The sequence below is a fragment of the Sitophilus oryzae genome, unplaced genomic scaffold (assembly GCF_002938485.1).
Source record: "Sitophilus oryzae breed Bouriz unplaced genomic scaffold, Soryzae_2.0 scaffold_1084_pilon_pilon, whole genome shotgun sequence".
NCBI classification, from domain to species: Eukaryota; Metazoa; Arthropoda; class Insecta; order Coleoptera; family Curculionidae; genus Sitophilus; species Sitophilus oryzae.
In genome coordinates, this window is record NW_022145709.1 from 842,233 (window position 1) to 850,798 (window position 8,566).

Genomic DNA, 8,566 nt, shown 5'->3' on the forward strand with positions numbered 1-8,566 from the left:
TCAGTATTACTTGCGTTCAGTTAGAAATATTAGCCAATCTGTCCATAACAGAAGACGGTCAATATATCGAACACCTGTAGCAAAATCTCATGTCTTCGGTTTAGCTATTTGTTTATTGGTAATAGATATAATTTAAATGTGATGATGTTGGATTCAAATATATTTTTAAATTGTTATAAAATTCTGCTCTCTCATTGCAATATTATTTTCTTTTTAACTGATGCTCACAGCTAGAATTTTTTACATTAACCGATTATTCAAAGCCTCTTGTATTTAAAGCGGGCGAATTTTATATACTCTATATCTCGAAGGGGAATCGAGCAAAATATCAGTGTGTTATATTTTTGAAAAAAAAAAAAAAAAAAAAAAAATATAAATTAAAATATACAAGGTGTCCCATACTCAAAAATCATAAAATTTTCTGTTGATAATTCTTAAATTATTAATTTTTAACACCCATGTAACCCATTAGAATTTTACACGTAAAAGGTGCTTTGGAAAATGCTGCAAAAAATACAAATTACAAAAACAAATTAAAAAAAAAAAAAAAAATCATATTTTTGAAAAAACACCCCGTAACTCAGAGACGGTAACAGATATCGATATGGGGTTTTGCCATCACTGTTTTTGACAAAATTGAGCTCCAGACACCGAAATTAGTTTTTGTCTATCTCACATAGAAAAGGGTGTTTCCATTTAAAGCCTCAAATAATGACCCACCTGCATTGGCTTAAAAATTGTACTATTACAGAGATAGTAGGTTACGTTATGAGTTTGACGAAATGTCCAGATATTGTCCTTAATTTATGAAAAAAATCTGGGTAATTCGCCTTGGCAGCTTTCAGATGGACCGTTCGCGACTTCAAGCAAGTACTATGTGTTTATATGAACAATTTCGCATGGTTGCGTATGCTCCGTCCGGACAAGTTCGTCGACGGCTATCTTGAAAAAAAACCGACGGACGGTCCGCTCCATCTGGAGGCGCTGTTAATATGACATCACATGATAAGGAATACGAATGATACTTTCATTAACACTATGCGCTTGTTAGATACATGCTTCACTGATTGTTGTCGATGATGATGCCAAGACGGACTGCACAACGATCACTATTTACTCTCCCCTATTTATTTTACAGTGATTCAAAAAACATGACAGACTTAACTAATACGGTAATATTTGGTATGTTTCGACAAAAAATATATTATATAACTTTATACCAATATGTGACGGACATTTGATATAAAATTGGCTACCATAAAAATTACATATTCGCTGGTAATAGTTTCCGAAAAAAAAAACTTTTTATATTTTTATTTAAAAAATTATAGGGTTGAGGATATAATAAATAAAATTACCTTTATTTATTTTAATTTATCTATAAACTGAAATGTGAAGCCAAACCACTTAAAAGAAAACAAGACCACGAGTACTACATTGGTCTTACACTGTCGGTCTTTGGTTGTCACGGTTGGTCTTGCAGATAAAACGATAGTCCTGGTCTTAGTCTTAGTCTTGCTTTTTTTACGGGCCAGACCACAAAACCAAGGCCAGTCTCCCATATTAATAATTATAGTTTCCTTCAAAGTGATTCTAGCGATTCGAATAGGAGGGCAGAGTTACTATAGGTGCGACGTATTTTAGTGCTAAAAAAGGATCAAAGAAATATACACCAGGGACGTACATATGGGTTTTCACTTGACTATTTAAAAAAAACAATTTTTTTTTTTTTTTTTTTTTTTTGATAACAAAATTGTAATAGGTAGGCCGTTTAATGCCGATTAAAAGTTGTTGTCTTAATATTTTGTCCAACCAGGCACCCTCGTAGTCGCTTTATTGTTCGTTTTCTTTCTTATCTTTTTATTCACTAGTATTTACAAATATTCGTCTGTAGTCAAATACTCATTTAAACCAGATGCATTCTAAATCAGCACATAAAGCTACAAAAAAAATTCGATTGCACTATAAGGAATTTAGTGACCTTAAACCTGGCAACGTCGCAGCCGAAGCCTCCAGTGACATTCAGCCGCGTCTGCACGCGTTCCCCCGTAAAACGCAGACGTAGGAACGCAACCGCTAAGCCACTGGCGTCGGCAGGCGGGGGCAGAGGAAGGGGCACACGAAAGCCCAGCTTGCCTGCCGTCACTCAGTAGCCACCGCTCTCAAAGCGGACGATTATTTACGTTCTCCGTTTGAAAAACATCGAAAACAACATGGTTCGCACACGATTATGGGTGAATTGACGTTCGTCCCCTCAGATGATTACAACTCAAACCTTCGGTATCTTGGTTAAAATTAGCTCTTGAGACATTTATCCTTTCACTGAGGTTTGGGAGGAAATTGTTAAAAAATTTCGTCTATTAAAATTGTTATTTTGAATGGTTGAAGTTTACTTTGTGTCAAATCAGTGCTCGCAGAATCTGTTAGAGGTGAATCTGCGAAGCCTTCCTGGGAATGGAAGCTTTGATATTTGATTAGTGAAGGACGTTCTTCATCCACGCGTTAAAAACTGGTAATTTTAGGAGGCTCTGAAACTTTTATACTAACATTTTCTTTTGATTATTCCAAGCTTGGTATTGATCTGTGACAACCCTAAAACAAGCCCTTTGAGAACACAACGACGAGCTTTGTTTTCAGGAAACCTTGTTTTCATCCATTACAACCCTCGTTACATTCCTTAAGGCTCATCCAACAATACAAGCTTCATCATGTACAGGTTACTAGGCAGTTTAGCACACTATCTCAAGTACCAAGAGATTGTAACTGATTGTGCAGTGTTCAGGATGCACAATCTCTTCACCACAGCTCTTCTGATGGCCTGCAGTCTAATTATTACTGCAAATCAGTTCGTGGGTAATCCCATCCAGTGTATCGTGGATGGTCTGCCTACCCATATAGTCAACACCTATTGTTGGATCTCGAGTACGTTCACCATGCCCGATGCATTCAAAAGACAGGTAAGACATCTTAATTTAAGGTTATGGGATAATGTTTTGAGGGAGGGGGAGGGGGGAGATAATGATTGTAACGGGAGTTCTGTGGCTATGACCTGACGCTGTAGCATTTGAGCGCGATTTTTAAAAAGCAATTGCATAAGTACAATGATACAATGTTTAGATGAAACAAGTCCTCAGGAGATCGATCCTTTTATTATTGAGTTATTGTAAATACATAATTTTGACACATGTGACAACTGTCATGGTGGCAAATAAAAAAAACACACACGTTATCCTCGTGAAGAGTGGGGTTAGATAATGAGTTAAGGAGCATTTTAGAAGTCAAGTTACTTCCGTGTTTACGCATTGGATATCAAAAAACTTCTGTTAGTTGAATCAAAATGGCGACATTGCGTTTAGGCTGTACTTCTGTACTTCAAACTGACAAAATTTGAGCTTTGGAATTGACAGAAAGTTTATTACATAAAAAAACAGACGCAAAGAAGAATATGGATTAACCGCAGAACTACTTGTATTGTGCATCTAATAATTATTACCTAAGCTAGAATTAAAAGGTCCCAAAGATTACAAAAAAATTAATGGTGAATGCAAACGAATTTAACTTTTTTTGGTGGAAAAAGTTGTATCCATAATTAAAAACAAGAAACATTAAAGCGTAAACACAGTTATAAAATAAAAAATTAACCCAGAAAGGCCCAACAAATTCGCAAAAATTCAAAACAATGATGTCAACATGATCAAAACATGATCAAGTGATGCGTCAAACAAAATTGTCAAAAAATGGTGTAAATTCCGTTTCCAATACGGTAATTCGAAAATGCAGTATGATCGAAAAACAGCTTCAGAGATGCCTATGAAATGAAGATCGCTGTCATTTCATACGTAAAATTATATGGGAAATGTCATCGATGTTCATTTCTAAGCCAACTGGACGTCGTTTTTTTTTCGATCATACGGTACTACGGTAGTATTTTAGACTTATTAGCATTTCTTGCAACGTTTGTTGAAAACTTTTTGACGTACACTGTATATAGATACCTCGATAGATAACACTATACAAAATCATGCATTTGGTAGAAATAAAAAAGCAAAGATTGGAGAATTTTTGCCATATTTAGTATGTTAGCTTTATGCAATTATTATACCAATGGCGTTAGTAATAAATCTGAGTCACCACTGAATTAATGTTAACATCCAGTATGACATAGCAAGTATATTTTTAAATTTAATTCAGAATTAGATAATGAATTACTACAAATACACAGAATTGATTGTAGTTGATTTTTAGTCATAAGTAAACGTAGCTCCAAAACCAATTTTTCATTATTTTTAAAAACTTACAATACATATACATCATCATCATCATCATCATTTTCAGCTTATTCAACCATTTCCAATTATGGTGTAGCCTCCCTCACATATTTAGATGCTCTCTTTGTAATTGGGCCCATTGTTGTCTATTGTTTTCTATGCGGGCCCAAGTTATCCCTGCTAATTTCCTAATATCACGGTCCCATCTCATGTTTGGTCTTCTTTTAGGTCTCTTAATTCCTCGTGGATACAATGCTGTAATTTTTGTGGTCCATCTCTTGTCTGTGGTGTCCAGGTGTCCTGCCCATTGCCACTTGAGGGATTTCATTCTATTGATGACATCAATTATCTGGATCTTTTGTCGTATCCACTCTATTCTTTTACGGTCTTAATTGGGTATTCCCAGCATATTTCTTTCCATTGATCGTTGTGCGACCTGTAATTATCTTATAATGTCCGTTTTAAGTCTCCAGGTTTCGCATGCATCGTTCATGATGGTAATACACATTGGTCGAATGTTTTCTTCTTTAGATAAAGTGGCAAAAAAGTGAATATGATTGAGTTTCTTCCACAATGACTCCATGCTAACTTAATTCTTCTGTTGATTTCTGGTAGTAGAGATACTGTGTTGGTAGTAGTTGTTCCAAATATATGTATTCTTCTATTATTTCCAGTGTTGTGTTATTTGTTAGAATGTCTTTTCTGTCTATTAGTTCGTTTTAGGTATATAACTTTAGTTTTTGTTAAATTAATTTTGAGACCTACTTTATTGCTTGTAGTTCTTTAGGATACATATACATACCTACAGTAAAATTCAATGTTTACATGTTTAATTAATGACATGATTTATAGCCAGCAGCAAGAGAATCTAAAATTAGAATCTTAACATAGTTTTTGTTTTCTTAGAAAATATTAATAAAACCGTTATCTATTTAGGACTATGTGCTTAATAATAGTGCATTATTTATTATGTATGCACATCTATTGTTACGACTTTGTTGGTAAAAAATTATGAAAATTTTGTATATTGTTTAAATCTTTCTGTATAATTAACAGGATTTAAACTTTTTTGAGCCGCAGGTTCATATCGTCGGCTTTATGACGAAAAGGCGTATCTCGATTTTTGCTACTTTTCAGGAGAGCAATTTTAAGAAAATTTGCTTTATTTGGCCAATAACTGTAAAGTCTTTAATTTTTTAATAGTGTTTTTGTATTAACACTTAAACGGAAAGCTTGAGGACACGTTCTGAAGATAAATTGGGCGTAAATTCTAATAAATAATTTATTTTTAGTTGTTTAATAGAGATAGGTCTTTTTGTTATAATAATAATAAATTTGTTTCCGAACGAATAGTATACATACGCCCATGTAAAATAAATTTAAAAATGATGGTAAAGTGTTCCTAATAAGAAAAAAAAAATACAATATTTACATTATGGATTACATACAAGAAAATACAGTACATACATACAAGAAAATATCTAGAAATCACCAAAAAATCAGAAACAAATATTTTTAAATACTTTTATTCGCGTTAGAATAAATCAACTGAAAACAAAGACAATATTCATTCTAGAAGCAAAGACAAAATAAGTTAAAATACTCTTGTCTAGCTTATTTTAATAATATTGTTTTTTATACAAAAATACATATTTTAACTAATATATTTTTAATAATTATTTAGTTAATTGAGTTGAATGACAGGTTCATCATCAGTGCAAAGGGGTTGTAGATCTTGATATTTTCGTAATATTATAGGTTTTGGTCCTGAGTTTTGTTTAGAATGTGATGTTGAAAAAATTAGCTATAGTGGTTACTGTTATATAAATTTCGCGAATTACCAGTAACAGCTGGTTGGGTATAAATACTTCGCCTATATTTTTACTGCATGGGCAATATAACGGATTTAATAAAATTGCCCGAAAACAATTCACCGAAGGAGAATTACCCGAAAACAATTGATCGGAAAGAAAATTAACCAAAAAGATATTTACTCGAACAGACAAATTCGAATTACAATTAACAGAAATAAAAATTACCCAAAATGACGATTTTTTGTAAAAGATTGTTCTAAATTGTATTATACCACTTCTTACCTATTCCTTCAAGTTTTCGTAGAAAATGCATTTTCTTATAATTTAGACCTCATTTATCAATATACCCATGGAATATTGACATTTTAGATTGTTTTTAAAACAACAAATGTACAAAATGTACAGGCTAGTAATATTATCGTTTTTAGTAAAACGACAATATTACTAGCCCATTTCTATGCAAAAAGAAAACTATTTAAATCTTTATCAAAGAGTATACCATTAATTAAATATACCACCAGTATTTCCGCCCAAATACTAATTAACTACATACTTAATTGTGTTCGTTAATAAACTATTCTAAATAAATGTGGATTTGAATCAGAAATCAATACAATAATAAGTTATGAAGATGAAGGTCTCTGTTGTTATAAATAAGCATTTGTCAAAAAATTAAATATCATTTTAAGGTGTTACTTTTTACCACACTGTCTAATACACATACATAATTCAGCTTTTTAGTATTTGGAGCAATTATTATTAATCAACGCAAACAGTCAATTAATGTAGTTTGAATACTGGAATCATATTAATTGGTCCTTTTTAACAAATATTTAAACAGTTTTTTTTAATGAAATAAACGAACTATATCGACAATATTAGTATCTGTACTCTTTAAAAATTTGGGTCATCTTTAGAAATAATCTAAAATGTCAGTATTCCATGGGTATATTGATAAATGGGTTCTAAATTACAAGAAAATTCATTTTCTACGGAAACTTGAAGAGATAGGTAAAAAATAGTAATACAATTTGATAGACAATTAAATTGTGCATCTGAATCTCATAAAATATACTGGGTGTTCCATTTAAATTAAACAAATTATTGCCGTTTAAAGCTAGTAATTATTTAAAATTAATTTTTAGACACTCTGTATAAGGTAGTAAAGTTTTTATTATTGCAACACAATAACTGATCAATAAATAAACTTCAGTAGATATTTAGTAATAAAAACTATGATACCCTCGGAGAAATGAAGCCTTAAAATTTATACTGCAATTCACAAAATTGAAAATATTTCAAAAACGGTAAGGTTTATGTAATAAACCTTAATCAAATTTACCTTTATTTTAAGCGTAGAAACTAAAAATGTAATAATATATAGGGTAAGTTCCATTTAAAAAAAATACAACTTTGATATTTTTTATTTATTTGGGACACTCTGTATTTTGTAAAAATATTTTTAAATTGTAGCTCTAATAGTCCTTCAACGAATCCAAAACTTACAATTTGTAAAAATCTAGTCGTTTAGCTACAATACTTCGTGTCGTATGTGGTGAACAACCCTGTATACAAAGAACGATTTTTTTTTCACATGGAAAAAATGGTTGTTTTTATACTCTTGCATCCATAATCCATTATACAACATATCATACCACATACGTTTTTTGATTCTCTATCACTTTAATTATTATGCATACCAGTAACCACGTATGTGAATATTTATTTAAATTAATATGGTGTACTTCAACTATAAATTTGCATTCGTAAACATGCACCAAAAACAGCTTATAAATATGTAACGCGAACGCTTCTTTTAGTGGAAACTGTTACAATCCCAGACATTTTTTCTTATAGATATAGTCCAAACCAAAATGCTTGAAATAGGTTCAAAATAAAATTTATTTTAATAAAAAATTCGATTCAAAAGTTAAAAATTTTGTTCCGATTTTCTCTCTGAATTTATGTAAACAAAATAAACTCTATAAAATTGTCTACTTATACAGGGTGTTTCAAAGATCTCCAAGACATGTGTCATTTTCATATCAACAATTCTGCTTTGTTTCGTAGCTACAGGGTGTTAAAGTCTTAATAATCTAAGTACTGTTAGCGTTTCGAATGAAATTTTGAGGGTAAAAGTTACTATAAATACGACATATTTTAAATCTACAAAAGTGTCGACATATTCGACAGGGACGTGCATATGGGTTATCACTGGGATACTTTTCTAAAAAAACAGCATGTACGCCACTGATTTTTATTCTCTTATTAGCGAAATAGCGTAAGCAGTTTAATGCCGATTAAAAGTTGTCTCTTGATATTTTGTCCATTTCAGCCTCCTTGATGAGATAAACGCAATTTTATTAATTTGTCTTGATCCAAGTCTAATAGCAACCTTTAAAAAATGTTAATATCATTAACTAGCGAAAGTTTTAAATAAGTACTCATTGATTCCTCATCAAAATATATGAAAAAACGTTCCTA